Raw genomic sequence first — 13,688 nt, 5'->3', positions numbered from 1 at the left:
AGCGGTTTTACATAATTCAATAAAACACATTAAATCCAATTTTAAACGTGAAAGGAAAAAGGGGATGCAAGGACTACACAGAAAATAGACCTTGCAAAAGACTAGAAAATAAAAAGGTCTTCCAGCACTTTGTCAAATATAGGAAAGGTGGGATAAAGAAAAATATTTGCAAACTCGAAATTCCAGTTTGCTGGACTTCTTAGAGGAAAGACCAGTAAGGTCAGAAATCAAACAGTGGATGATGACAAACTGCAGAATAATATCTCCAAAAGTTTCAGAAAGAAAGTCTATGCAGTAGATGATGTGTCGTCTTCATCATTATCATCATTTTAGCCATTGTCTATCCACTGCAAGATGAAGGCCTCTTCCATATGTTTCCCACCAATAACATCCTGAGCTTTCTTTTGCCAATTGGATCCACAATGCTTGTTGATCTATCTTGTTTTAGGTTTCTTTTGTGGATGCTTTGTATCAAGTGGGATCCATTCTATGACTACGTTAGTTGACCTGCCATCAGTTTTTCTTGCTATATGACGCAGCCCATTTCCATTTCAATTCTTTTACTCTCTTGATATTGTACACTGTCATTTGTTCTCTAATCCAAGTGCAAGTCTTTTTATCTTGTCTTGAAATACCGAGCATGTATCTTTCCATAATTTTTTGTATCGATAGTGAGGTTAGTGTCCATGTTTCACTGGCATATGTTAGAGCAGGTAGCACACACTAATTGAAAACTTTTTTCGTCAGGCATAGGGGGAGGTTGTTCTTGAAAATTGTACCCTGTTTCTCCAACAATATGGCCTCCCCCAATAGGAAGTCCCAGCATGTTTTATAGGCATGAAATGAAATTAAGCCCCTCCCCCCAAATTAAGGCCTATATTAAAACATGCGAAATGGGGGGAATGGTGGGGGGGCTTGCCGTTAGGAAGTACTTTTGTTGCACACCCGGATATGGTGCTGCCTGCGTTGACCCCAATATGAAGTGCCCCACCAACGCCGAGGTCAACATTCAAGCCATCGCCACCCGCCTGCCCGAAGATGCAAGGGGGGGGGGGGAAATTAAGTCACCCCTGAAAAGATGGCCTAGCCATTTTTTCGGGACTCAAAAAAAAATAAGACCCGGCCTTATTATATGAGAAACACGGTACTTAGCTTGCCAAATGCCTGCCAACCACATTTAACATGCTGTTCAATTTTCTTTATCTTATCACCTTCCATTGAGATCCATTAGCCAAGGTATATGTAGTGGTCTACTATGTCTAGTTCTTCTCGAGATATAAAAAAAAATTCTTTCTTTGGTGAATTTATTAAACATAACCTGGCTCTTTTCCAGGTTTCTTTTTAAGCCAGATATGTCATACAAACTGCTGAATGAATCCTCTTCCTAACATTTTATAATTGGCCATATCCACCATGAAACAGACTGAATATGTTGGTAGACTTGAAGAGTGTGTGTGTGTGTGTGTGTGTGTGTGTGTGTGTGTGTGTAAAACCAATCAAGAGGCTCATGCTCAGATTCATATAAGCTTTGGCACCAAATTAAACTTGTAATGTGAGAATTTACTGATCTTGTAATCATCCGTCCTGCTGGTACAATGCATTTGGTACACATTTTATATAGAGTGTATTTAGCTGAAATGTATACACAACCTGTCTACAGGTCTACAATTCCTCCCACGTCAACACTGCTGGAAAAACAATTTCCCTTCTGCTATGTGGAAAACATAGCTTTGTAGGCAAGGAAAGCTTTGAGAAAGCCCTGTAAAATAATGTGATTGAAGGGAGAATGAATCAATACTGTAATTTTAAACATTTGCTGAATTTTAAAAGCTGAGCACTTCAGGCATATGCAGTAATGAAATACTCATTCAAAGGCCTATATGTCTAAATCTGGTCCACTCTAGAACCTAAATACTTTAAGCCACATTTCATACAAAATCATTTGTTTAACTCTGTAATGATAGATCCCTTTAGATAAAAATACTAAAGAATTTTCCCCCCTTAAAATATAGTAGTAAAGAGCCACTGTGGATATAAAATTACATGGTGCCAATACCTTTTATTATACATTGTCTGCTTTTGATTTGGTCCTTCTGCTCTATTTGCTAATTTTGTTCTTGACAGATGTTGGAATTTGCCACTTATTGTAGTATGCCCCTTTTAAAGTAATAGGAACAAAATGTCAATAAAAACTTCTTGGCTAGGAATTCAATATAGCTGGTGATTATTATTAAATGGGCACTCCTTACACTTGTGGTGCACCTGACCCCTGTATAGTAAATTTAGTTTTGCTTCCAAATTTAAATAGGCTCAGAAAAGCACAAAGCACTCTTGTGGTACTAAATGTCTGATTACGATGTCCCATCAAATTATTCCGATCTTAGTTGCAATTTCTTAAAAGGAAAAACAGAAATCTATGACAGAAAGCAGGCTATACAGGTAGTCCTGACTTAACGACCACAGTTGAGCCCAAAATATATGTTGCTAAATGAGAAATTTGTTAAGTGAATTTAGCCCCATTTTACAAGTTTTCTTTTCACAGTTGTTAAGTGAATTGCTGTAGTTAAGTTAGTAACCTGGTTGTTAAATGAATCTGGCATCGCTTGTTAGAAGGTTGCAAAAGGGGATCGTGTAGAATAGAATAACAGAGTTGAAAGGGACCTTGGAAGTCTTCTAGTCCAACCTTCTGCTTAGGCAGGAAACCCTACACCACATGACCCTGGGACACGGCAACCGTCATAAATATGAAATAGTTGTCAAGCATCCAAATGTAAAGCATGTGAACATGAGGATGCAACAGTGGTCATAAGTGTGAAAAATGGTCTTGTTCAGTGGTGGGATTCAAAAAAAATTACTACCGGTTCTGTGGACATGGCTTGGTGGGTGTGTCCGGGGAAGGATACTGTAAAGTCTCCATTCTCTCCCCACTTCTGGGGGAAGGTTACTGCAATATCCCCATTCTCTCCCCACCTCACTAATCTACTTTCCAGCTCCGTTCTCTTGTGCAGGGCAACAAAAGAAGACCCAGCCAATCAGCTGGGACTCGGGAGGCAGAGAATAGATGGGGGCGGGCGCAATCAGAGGTGGTATTTTTCAGTTCTCTGAACTACTCAAAATTTCTGCTACCGGTTCTCCAGAAGTGTTCAGAACCTGCTGAATACCACCTCTGGTCTTGTTGCTTTTTTAAATGCCATTGTAACCTCAAAACGGTCACTAAACAAACTGAGGACTACCTGTATGCCTCAAATTATTTTTTCAGCTTTTGCCAACAGTAAATTTCTAGCACACTGCAGGTTGCCTTGTCACTTTGGAGGCTTGTGAAAAGTCCTCCAAGGTTTTGCTGCTTAGGTCTGGCTGGGGTAGAACTCTCGATCTTCATTCATAGATCACATCCCTTCTTCTCGTGGGATCCAGGCATGAGAGGCAGACACTGTGAAAGGCTGGACCCCAAATCAAGCCTGTTAGAGAAACTGTCTGAGATAGTTGGCTATAGAAATTGGATAAATAAATAATCTCAGAAGGTTACAGCAAGCATAACAGCCAACAAATGTCATTTACTACCCAACTCCTTAGAAGTGGCTGCATTAACTGGCTAATGCCAACTGAAAAGATAATTCAACTGAAGGGCTATAATGATGTGAGCTGTCATATATGTTTTCTGGCTTAGACAATAAAGATTGTCATAGGCAAGCAGAGTGGGGGGAATGGGAATGTTTGGTGAGCTTGCTCCTTTCCCCATTAGTGATATTTACTGTCTTCATAGCCATAGAGTGACTGTGAAGCCTGTCCTTATTACTGTAATTTTGGTTCAGCAATGGATGTCTTCAGAAGTTGCTAGTGGGAAAATACACCTTAAAAAGCTGTTCCATGCTTTAAATGTCTTGTTTTTCAATCACTGCTGTAAGAATTATTATCCTAGTAAACAGCAGTGAACTGAAGCCTGAAAGAGCCTTGCTATGTTTCAGTAACATCAGTAGCAGTTACTAACATTGCTACATTAGGGTCTGAGACACAGGATAAAATATATGTATCAATATCAACTAAATGCACTATATGCATTCCATTATGCCATAGTGAGAGTTTTATAACAGCAGAGTCACTTCTGCCATTTAAGACTACAGTCTCCATTTATATCATAAAACATACACGCTTGCTTAAGGCTACAGCATCATTTTAAGTTAAAACCTTTCATGTATTGCTACAAAGTGCCAGAGAAATGGGCTTTGAAAATAACAGAGAAGACAAAGAACAGGTGTTTTACCAACTTGCGTATCTGCTAACTGATTTTCCAACCAGTTTCTGCCCTCGGTAGTTTCCAGTAACTTCTTTCCGGTAACTTCTTTGAGGCTGTGTTACTTTGAACTTGTGCTGAAGGGCTTTATGTTTTCTTTTATTCCCTAATTTGATGCCCTTCAGATATTTGGGGATGATTATTTGTAGCCAGAAATGGTATCTAAATACCCAAATGGATGCAATTCCATTTGCTAATCAGTAATACAAGTGAAAATTAAGAACAAAACAAACCCTACATTGGAATTAATAATAATGTCAAGAGGCGCAGAAGCTGAGAAAAAAGGAGCTGTATAGATTAAAGAGTAACTCACTTTTGATGACTCTAGTCCTTCAGACCTTCAGCTATAATACTGCTCTGACTTTTAAGTGCCACAAGGCCCTTCTCTTTCTTTTCCTATCAACAGTAATTCTCTTCTAATACCAGGGGGGGGAAGCTAATTCAATAATTCATGTTATCCTTGGAGGATGGAGAAGACTTTTAATGTCTCTTAGAAAAGATCTTACAAAACTGTCTTCCAAGAAGAAAGTTACCCTGTCATTAATTTCTTTTTCCTGGTAAAAGTACCAGTGCAACATTTAAAGCAAATTCACTTCCTGGAAATCCTTGGGATTTCATTGTTCAGCTATGTGATATATTGTAATATATTATCTGTTGTGAGACTTTAAAAACAAAGTTCAGGCTTTCTGTAACTGAAAGTTGTGGATTAGTTTTAATTGTGGATACTACCTTAGGGTTAAAGGGCAACAAATACAGCAGTACCTCAATACTTATTGTTAATTGGTTCCAGGAGGCACAATGAGTACAAAAAATGATGAATACCAAATAAACTCATTTCCCATTTCCCAGGAATAATGCAGCAAATTACAAGGCAGCCAGCACCAACAAATTCAAGTACCAAACAAACTTGAGTACTGGGACAAAATGTTTGCATCAAAATGCTCTGAGTACCTAATTTTAAAGCAGCTAAGCACCACTGTAGAACAAAATCCATTAGCCTTGTGTAAGATTTAATAATGACAAGAGACAAGTGACTGAAATAAGAGTTTTATTTTAGAATAAAAATATTCAACAGATATTTAGATATTTATTTAGATATTTATATTTAGATATTTATAATATTCAACAGATACAGAGCAGTAGGAGGAAGACAATTGTATCCAGAGGAAGAAAGTAGCAGATAGATATAGTTTTTGGTGCATTGAAGGGAGGGGGGAGATAGAGGAGAGTGGGAGAGAGAGGGAGAGGGAGAGAGCACAAAATATAGTAATTTATAAGCTCAGTGAAAATAATATTTACAATAATTATAGTGGCCAAGTGTTTATGTATATAGTGAGCAAGCATTAATATGAGCATATATACTAACAGAATTATATTCTATTCTATTCTTAGCATCAACATTATTTTGGTTTCTGTTTTAGTATGACAACTAATCTTTTATTTTTAAAATCATTAAGACTTTTTTTAAAATCAGGAGGGACCACTTGATCTGTCAGCAGAAGGACTTTAAATTCAACAAAATGCCCTAACATTCTTCTCAAAGCCACAGTATGGCTTACAACATTTAAATTGGATGAAAACATTAAAATTAGATGAAATTCTAATTTCAGACACGTTATAAACATTGAAGCCTCACACTGGCAACAAACTTGGATTCAGTTAAAGTTTTTCATCTTCAAATACAAGCATGCTTCTTTGTCATGGTCTGTGTTTTCAAAATCCAAAATTTCAGTAGATGATAAATACACACACACACACACACACACACACACACACACACACATAAAGTGGGAGGGAGGGAGGGAGGGAGGGAGGAGAGAGAGAGAGAGAGAGAGAGAGAGAATTTTATAAGACACAAAGAAATTGGATTTAGAAAATGTTCATTATACAAGATGGGGAAATGCTCTGAGTACCAAATTTTAAAGCAGCTGAGCACCACTGTAGAACAAAATCCATTAGCCTTGTGTAAGATTTAATAATGACAAGAGACAAGTGACTGAAATAAGAGTTTTATGATAGCTATTACAAGATATTTGACTCACATTCTCTAAGAAAAAAATCAAGCACTACAGACATTTAGAATTCTGCATTCATACTTAAGTCAAAGACAAAACAACCAACATGTGTGTCTTTCTCTTTCTCAAACATACATATATGGCTGTTGTAACAGTTTTATTGTTTTGCTGAGAGTCGTGCTAACTTTCATGAGCTTTTTTCTGTTTCTTTGTAGAAAAGACTTGTGTCTTCAACATCCTTCAGCATTCATTGTTATATTAAATAACCATATAATCCTGAGAAAACAAATAATTTTCTACATAAAAGTTTTTATATCAAAAAAGCTCAGTGTTTTAGGTCCAGTTCAAAGTTCCCTGTATTATTAGAACTTATCCAGCTGGTATTTTCCAGCTGGAAGGCACAACCAGAAATGTATTGGAGAGACAATACATGACCCCGAAGGGCTTTGGAGTTTAATAAAGACTGTTGTGTTCTAGATATCATTGGCAACTAATTACAAATTCAGCAAATGCCAGCTTTTCTAGGGAAGAAACAGAGGGATATACATTTATAAACTGCAATGTTCAGCATGGATGAAAAAGCAGTTTACCTGCTGTGAATTTTGCAATTAGAAGAGTATGTTTCATGGTTATTGAAACAACAGGAATAATGGTAGGCATGGGGCAAAAAAAAAAAAAAAAAACCCACAAGGCAAGGCTACTTACTAGGAGAAGGAACAGATTTATGCAAAGGCAGAATAAAAGAGGGAGAGAAATCTCTTCTATCTCAGTTATTCCATTTAATCACTTCTGACTTGGTGAAATTGCTATCTTGTTAATAGAATGAATGACCGCAATACAGTCACTTCAGCACTTTTTGTACTGTTTGCAAATAACAGCATAATTTCTCAATATCTCCCCAGTTCTTCGGTGCCAAGTAGCTGAGCTGGGAAGGAGGAAGTGACATCTGGCAGGACTCTTCTTCCATTTATTGTCAGCACAATAGTTTTGGTTTGTTTGTTTGTTTGATATGTTTAGGATTTCATGTAAAAGGTAAATTAAGAACTTATATATGAAAAAGAATCCTGTAATTCATCACTCCCTTCCTAGAGCCAAAATAGAATAACTGGCCCATCTAGCTAACATCAGGACTAGAAGTCAGTGTTTCCTGCTGTCTAGTCTGGTGCCTTAACAAAAGCACCAAACTGTCTCCCCATTTTCCTGAATACTTTCTCATAACAGAAAAGGAAAAGTATTGTGAACATGAATTTGGGATACTTCCATACCATTCTTGTTTTAGTCCCTAATCCCTCTAAAGTAACATGAATTTGTTCTGAAGCTGATTTTGTTGCTTCTGGTAGAAGTAAGAATACAGAAAGTGTTTTTTCTAGCTGTCCTACGTGAGCTTCTGTAGGAGGTCTGACTTTTATATCAGATTTTCACTTGATTGCCCTTTATTCAAACAAGTTGCTTCTCATGAGGTTTCCTGTTTATATTGACCTTTAACACTTTTCCTCTCACCTCTATAGTGTCTTTTTTTTCTAATATGTTTTCCTCTTTCATTGATCCTTCCTTACTGAAGCTTGTGGACTATAATAAAATAGTAATAAAGTCTGTCCACAAAGCACAGCATTTGCATCCATGAAATTAATTACCTACTCTTAGGCTTTTTATTTTTACAGATGCATCCTCAGAGTCCATTTGTTAAATTAATTGCTGTCTGGGCTGGCAAAACTTTTCATAATATGATTTTTTTCCAGGTGGGCAGATTTGCTAGAAAGCATTTGGTATGTTGGAAGTTACCATTCCCCCCTCTTCTAGGGAAACAGCCCCCACTCTTTGTCAAGTAGGGCTATTAAAATAGCTGGAGCCAGCTTACTTTTCACAACAAAGGAAGGAGAAAATTACAGGCATGAGATACAGAGAAAAAACCCTACAAACTAGCTAAGATCCTTTCCCATAGAAATCAAATAGATAGCAAGTTATAAAAACTTGTGAAAAGCAAACCAAAAGGCATGGCAGGAAGGAAACACGATAGCAAACAAGCAACTACAAAGGATCAGGACCATAAAACCAAGTTCCCAGGAAAAGAATTCAACACACACACACAAATCAAAGTCTTCAAAGATTCACACCTACAAATCAAAGAACCTGAAGTGTATAAAAGAGAGGTTTTCCTACTCACTTATTAGATTAATCATAGGAACACTGTGAGATTTCTTACCTGCCTTCCTATTAATAAACTGATTCTGACTTTCAACACAGCTGACCAAATCATTTTGCATTTCTCCCAGCCGGGAAATTTGAATCCACAAAAGGAAAGAACTTTGCCTATTCCTTAAAGGGAAAGGCTTTTGTTTCCCTTTCCTCAGGTATATCAAAGCAAGCAGAAGTCATATGAAGAAATTCTCAAGATGTCCACGTAAGAAAGAAAAGGTTAGAAAATATATTCTCTCTTATATAATAGCAAGTTTTTAAAACAATGATAGCAATTACCCATAACAATTAATATTCATAGGAATCTCTGAGAGAGATTGTGTATCTTTATATTTATATGACCATAATTGATATAACGTATAGTATGTTGTTTACATCCCTTCTATGAAAAAATTGCAAATTTTAATGAGTTCTTATCCAGAAATGAACCAAATGAAATTCTCACCCAGTGGCATTGGGCAAATTTAATTATACATAGACATTCCAAGCATGAAGAAGGCCATGTTACATTAATTACTATGTGGCATTAAGACAGCAATATGATGAGAAAAGGGATAAATACGGCTAATATACTATCTCTTTAAAGCAGGAGAGCTGTGCCTGCTGGTCCTCCTTGTAAGATGAACTTATAGAACATAGAATAACAGGGATCTTAGAGGTCATCTAGTCCAATTCCCTGCTCAAGCAAGAGTGTCTATACCATTTCCAACAACTGGCTGTCCAGTCTCTTCTTGAAAACTTCCAGTGATGGAGCATCCACAACTTCTGATAGTAAGGCATTCCACTGGTTTTTTGTTCTTACTATTAGGAAATTTCTTCTTAGTTCTAGGTTGCTTCTCTCCTTGATTGGTTTCCATCCATTGATTATTGTCTTGTAGGAATTGGGTGTGCTTTGGTAAATAGTTTGTCCCCTCACCTTGTGACAGCCTCTCAAATACTGGAGCAGTGCTATCATATCTCCCCTGTCCTTCTTTTCACTAGACTAGACATACCCAATTCCTGCAACCATTCTTTATGGTTCCTTTATCAATGGAACTTTAGCAGACTGAATTCATTGCCTAAAGTTTGAGAAGGACAATGCTAAAAATAAAAGCAAATAAAAATCTGGAAATCTTGGCTCTGCCTCCTCCAGTTACACTAATAAGGGGCTCATTGAGTCCATTCATAATAATAAAAAAGAGTTTCCCTGTTACCACAAAGGTCACTAGTTCTGTCTCAAACAGAAGCTCAGTCAGTCAGATTTCTACAATAAGGCAAACCTGCTTCAGTGGGCTGTCTGACCAATGGTGTTCCCCCCCCCCCCCATACTTCCTGGTTCTGGAGAAGAAAAAGAGGAAGCTCTAGATCAGTGGTGGTATTCAGTCAGTTCACACCAGATCGGGTGAACTGGTAGCAAGGATTTGGCATGGGTCGCCGAACCGGTAGTAAGTTCTGGCTGGCCGCATCCCTGACCCAGTCACCCAGTCACTGCTATCACTTGTCCTGCTCACCCAAGCCTCGCTCACCCCACCCTCCTGATGCTCGCCCCTTAAGGTATTTCTTTTTCCCCCTCCCGAAAATCAGCTGTTCATATGATCAGCTGTGCCGGGATTCCCCTTGCTGAGGCCCAGGAAGGCAAAAAATGGAGGGAGGGGCTCAGCCCCCCCTCCATTTTTTGCCTTCCTGAACCCCAGAGGAGCCTTCTGGGAGCAAAAACGCCCCCCCAGAGGCTCCTCTGAGGCCAGGAAGGTCCCAAAACGGAGCATGGAGGGGTGCTCCATGCACCTCCCATGCTCTGTTCTTTTTCTTCCTGAGCCCCAGAGGAGCCTTCTGGGAGCAAACACCCCCCCCAGAGACTCCTCTGAGGCCCAGAAGGCCCAAAAAATGGGGTGGGGGTGGATGCAAAAAAGAAAAAAAGTCATGCTCACCCAGTCACATGGCCATGCCCACCTAGCCACGGCCACCAAGCTACACCCACAGAACCAATAGTAAAAAAATTTGAATCCCACCACTGCTCTAGATGACACAGCTGTGTAATAGACTGTTAGTTCTGATCTGCACATACAGTTGTGTAAGTCAACTACTTAAAAGAGCCCTAGTGGTGCAGTGGTTAGAATGCAGTATTGCAGGCTAACTCTGCCCACAGCCTGGAGTTCAATCCTGATGGACTTGAGATTGACTCAGCCTTCCATTTTTCTGAGGACACTAAAACGAGGAACCAGATTGTTGGGGGCAAAATCTTGACAGTAAACTGCCTAGAGTGTGCTGTAAAGTGCTTTGAGGATATATAATATAAGTCAAAGTGCTATTGCTATTGCTGTTAAAATAACAGTTGTAAGAGGATGTTTCATTTGGCACACTATTCCAACAATTCATTCATTCATTAAATGTATATAATCTCCCATCTCACATACATGATTTTGAATGTCAAACAAAGTTAAAGAAACACAAAAAGCAATGCAACAAAATAACCAAACAAAAATAATTAAACATAAGTGGTGGGAAAATACACTTGGTTTTCTTAGTAATACTGCCACTTTACAGGCTCTATATCTATTTTCTAGGATCTAGAAGGCCAGCAAGGATGAGGCCAATCTGAACTTGGAGGAATATTTTAACCCTGACTGGAACTGCCTGTCAAGGAAAGAGAACCAGCATAATATAACTTTGGCCAATCCTACCCCATGTCTCTAGAACAGAGGTGTCAAACTCACTTCATCACGGCAGTGTCCCATGATGCATTGGGACTTTTTCCCCCTTTGCTAAACTGAGTGTGGGTGTGGCCAGCACATGAGGCATCCAGCCCACGGGCTGGGAGTTTGGCAACCCTGCTCTAGAATGATATAATGGCATTGAAGGCAACTTTGAGGACAAATAGAGCAAGAATGGATACACTATTCTCATCCCACTTCAGCCAGAAGTCATCTAGAATGCAACCAATGCTGTCCCATGCCTAACTGAAATTTTACTGAAAGGCAAAATCCATTTCATTCAGGATTCTCTGTTCTATGAATCATAAATCAGTATGTTATTCTGACCTTAAATGTGAAGGTGTAATTTCAGCTGAACCAGTGCTTTAGGGTTATCTGTGTCCAGACTCAGTAAGCCAGGATCCAATTGAGCCTAAATAGGCATCTTCTGTTCAGCTGGAGCAATCAGATAATGAGGCATAACCCCCAACCCCAAGTTTCAGGGCTAGATGCATACAAAGGTGGGCAGAGCAACAGTCCTCAATGAGTGATTATAGCCAGCTGTAGGCAGACAGATTTAGGTACCTGTTGTGTTGGCAGTCTTTATTGGAAACAATTGTCTGAAGTCCTTGTTTGTGATTCTTGTTCCTTTGACTCTTGGACTAGCTGGATACTTGATTTGGCTTTCTGTGACACTTGGAACATATTTGTAGTATGCTATTGCTCCTTGGACTGTATTGACATTTTTCAGGCAAGCACTCTCTGCTAGGCATTTGAATTACATTCCTGTCTACTGTTATCTGCTTCAACGTCTGAGTACTGTGTCTGCGTGTGTGTGCTCTCAACCTTGAAAAAGAACACTCTGAAGCTGCTGTGTGACCACCTTCTCAATAACTTCACTAAAAAGGAAAAGTTCTATACTAGATTAAAATTGTCCAATATGGTTGACCACTGTGAAAACTTTCTCCCAGGAAGCTTCACCAGCCAGGAGGGAAATGAGTCTAATAGGCAGTTACCAGACCCCAATTTGTTTCTGAGATTCAACAATTGCCAATTCCTCCCAGTTAGCATGGCATGGGCACCTCCACAAGGCTGACATATAACTGGAAACGAATGAGGAGTTTTTTCTGACAGTGTTCTGCAAAATCTTTCACTAAGTCCTATAGATGCACCCAAACAGGCTATAGTCACTCTAAACAGGGATACTAATAGACATAGTCAGGACAAACAATTATTGACACTTCCTTCCCCCTTACTGTCAAAAGGTAGGCTTTAATAGGCGGGCTTTAATTTACCTCTAAACTTGTTCAGTTGAGTTCATTGTTCTTTGACCTCCAACAGTGCTCCAGCTATCTCTCCATCTTTTTCATCACCCTTAACTTTTCCAGAAAATCACAGAGTGATGGGATCCATAAAAAGTGGTCACATGGATGTGTTTTAGATATTCAAGGGAACATATGTATTCATGGTCAGCCTGGCATGAGACTGAGATCAGGTATATTGGCACCATCATTTTTCTCCCTAACTTCCATATTTTCAGCTGGAAGTTTGAAAGAGAGCTCATAATTGTAGATGCAGTTATTCCATATGATCCAAGATTGTGATTTATTCCTGGATTGTGTGGAAAGTAACCAAGTTCAAATAAACAAAAGACCTTTTGGGAATGCATAAATATTGGAAATAGTACAGAATGAAGCTTCTTGAGTCAGCCCTGTACACGTTCAGCCAAATGTCTGAAAAGTTGATCCTCATATGGCTCTATTCATTTCTGCTGTATGGATAATTGAATACGTAGTGATCCAAACCAATTTTTCAAAATATCTAAGGTAAAGACAAATCCATCATGATCCTGGTCCTGGCAGACAATTCTAGTGCTAAGTATTTGTATGCACAAAAAAACCCTGACTATTGAGCTTAATGTTCCTTAAGTTCACCTTTCATTCCTCAAAGCCTCTGGTCTTCTATAACAGTAGGTGATAAATAAGTCACATGTGTAAGAACTGATTCCTTCCACTCCTGTTAACCTACAACCATTTTGTGAGGTAGTTTGGGCTGGAAAAGATTTTGGGACTACCCCAAATCATTTAATGAACTTTTGTGGTTGACGAAGAACCTGACCTTGGTTCTCCTAGTCTAAGTTCAACACAATCACCCCTACATCACACTACACCACACTCTCTATGAATTGATTTGGGAGGGAAAATATTTCTCCTCTGTGAAATATTTTATTTTATTTTATTAATTTCTTAGATTTATATCTGCTGTTCCTCCAGGAACTAAAGCAACTAGTTAACACTCAATTACATGTAATTATATAATCCTATTAAGGTTATAAGTCTACTTTTTTAATTTTACATTTCTTTCCAATTATCCTTTTTTTAAACAAAAATTCTCCAAAACTATTTTCCTTTTCCAGCTGCCAATGCTGAGTAAGATTATTGTGATGTTATAGCGCATCTATCAAGAATTCAAGTATAAAGCTTGTATCTGTCTGATTGCACTTGTTAGAAAAGTTTG

The 13,688-nt window shown here is 38.6% G+C and overlaps 1 long non-coding RNA gene across 1 annotated transcript in view; it reads right to left on the bottom strand.

The window, feature by feature from the left end:
* The window catches only part of LOC148132105 (uncharacterized), a 152,633-nt gene that overhangs the window by 2,793 nt on the left and 136,152 nt on the right, over positions 1–13,688 (bottom strand). The window lies entirely within an intron of this gene.

The sequence above is a fragment of the Notechis scutatus genome, chromosome 2 (assembly GCF_049901735.1).
Source record: "Notechis scutatus isolate UNSWTSFEM ecotype Mainland chromosome 2, rNotScu1.2, whole genome shotgun sequence".
Taxonomy (NCBI): Eukaryota; Metazoa; Chordata; class Lepidosauria; order Squamata; family Elapidae; genus Notechis; species Notechis scutatus.
The sequence above is the reverse complement of the archived record's forward strand: the minus strand, read 5'-3'. Positions and strand labels throughout refer to the sequence as shown.